At 48.4% G+C, this 1,927-nt stretch overlaps 1 non-coding gene across 1 annotated transcript; it reads left to right on the top strand.

Moving 5' to 3' along the window:
• Positions 1–1,514: 1,514 nt before the first annotated feature.
• On the top strand, positions 1,515–1,621 carry LOC147934441 (small nucleolar RNA R71). The gene has a single exon (XR_015573359.1). It is a non-coding gene; the product is annotated as a small nucleolar RNA R71 (small nucleolar RNA).
• Positions 1,622–1,927: the final 306 nt, after the last annotated feature.

The raw sequence follows: 1,927 nt of genomic DNA, 5'->3' as shown, positions 1-1,927 counted from the left end.
GGAAGTCTCACTGATCGATCTGCAAGGATGAGGGAGATGTCGCATCCCTTAAACCTTGTGAAACCCAATCTCTTAGCCACAGAGAATGGCATCAGATTAACTAAAGCGCCAAGATCACATAAACACCTCTCAAAAGACATGGGTCCAATGGAGCAGGGTAGAGTGAATGATCCAGGATCTTTGAGCTTCTTGGGTACAACCTTCTTCTGGATGATTGCACTGCACTCAAGACTTAGTACCACCATGCCTTGAACTTCTTTTGATCTCTCCATCACTAAGTCTTTGAGGAATTTCTGGTAGTGAGGGACAAGTGCGAATGCATCCAGCAATGGCATCCTCAGCTCAATCTCCTTGACTTGTTATTCGAACAAGACTTTGTACTTCTCAGTAAGCTGCTTCTTGAACCTCACTGGAAATGGTAGGGGAGGCTTGTACGGTGGAGGGATGAACCTTGCAGGTCTGTCTTCAGAAACAACAGGCTCCTTAACAGCTTCAGGTTTGGACTGCTTCACTGGTTCAACCGGGTCTTTGACTCCTTCGACTGGGTTCTCCATCTGGGCGTCATCCTGACCAAAATCCTCCCCATCTAATTCTTCGCTGTCCTTAGTGACGTCTGGAACTCCTTGCCTGGGAGGCAATGTTTTCCCATTTCTCAGCGTAATGGCATTGGCAAACTCCTTGGGGTTCTGAACAGCCTTACCTGGGAATTGGCCAGGCTTTGGTGCAGAAGTAGAAGCGGATTGGCCTTCCATGTACCGTATCTTCGAATTCAGAGCTTCAAATTTGACGTTCAGATCATTGTAGGAACATTCCATCCTCTGACTAAGGTCAGCAAACTTCTTAGCAGTGTCCATGGAACCGCTAGCTTGACCCTGAAGAAGTTGTTGCATCATTTGCTTCATTTCTTGATCTAGGCGGTAGTAGGTTGAACTTGTTGAGGGCGGAATCCTGGTGGTGGTCCTGAAAGAGCTTGGTATCCCTGCTGGAACTGCTGCTTTGGGGCGAATCCCGGATTGTAAGGCACAAAAGGTTTTTGTTGACCATGCTGTTGTTGTTGAGGCGGGTACACCTGATCTTGTGGATTAACAACATTATTACTTCGGTAAGACAAATTGGGGTTCGTCTTGTAGGGGTTGTAACCTTTGTTGTACCCACCCTGTTTCTGGACATAGCTGATCTCCTCTGTCTGCTCACCCTCCCCATCTGGAACTTGGAAAGGGTCATCCTCAGAGACAGAGTGGATGCTCCTCTGCTGGCTGAGCAAGAGGCGGTCAAGCTTGTCATTGACACTCTTAAGGTCCCGCTTGTACTTCTCCTCAGAACGAGACTCTCCTCTAACTGTGCGGTCATAGTCCTCGTTATAATTGCCATCAGACTGGGCGAGGTTTTCAACGAGTTCCCATCCTTCATCGACGTCCTTGTTCAGGAAGTTTCCGTTTGAAGCAGTGTCAAGCAACATGCGTATCTTTGGTATCACACCACAGTAGAGAGTGCTCAGCAGTGACTCGTTGCTAAAACCATGGTGTGGACACTGGCTGTGGTAGCCCTTGAAGCGCTCCCAGGCTTCACAGAATGATTCTGAGCTCTTCTGAGTAAAGCTGGAAATCTCATTCTTGAGACGTGCCGTTCTGGAGTTGGATAAAAACTTGGCCAAGAAGGCTTTCTTGCAGGCGTCCCAAGTGGTGATTGATCCCTTGGGAAGGTTTTTCTCCCATTGATGAGCTTTGTCTCCCAGGGAGAATGGGAAGAGGCGCAACTTGTAACCATCCTCACTCACGCCGTTGATCTTGGTGAGACTGCACAGACGGTCGAACTCGTCCAAGTGGTCGAGTGGATCCTCCATAGGTAACCCGTGAAACTTGTTTCCTTGGATCATGGAGATCAGAACACTTTTGATTTCGAAGTTGTTGTTCTGCACGGCGGGAGG

This window comes from Camelina sativa, chromosome 11 (assembly GCF_030686135.1).
Source record: "Camelina sativa cultivar CO46 ecotype springtype chromosome 11, ASM3068613v1".
In the NCBI taxonomy this organism is placed as follows: Eukaryota; Viridiplantae; Streptophyta; class Magnoliopsida; order Brassicales; family Brassicaceae; genus Camelina; species Camelina sativa.
The sequence above is the reverse complement of the archived record's forward strand: the minus strand, read 5'-3'. Positions and strand labels throughout refer to the sequence as shown.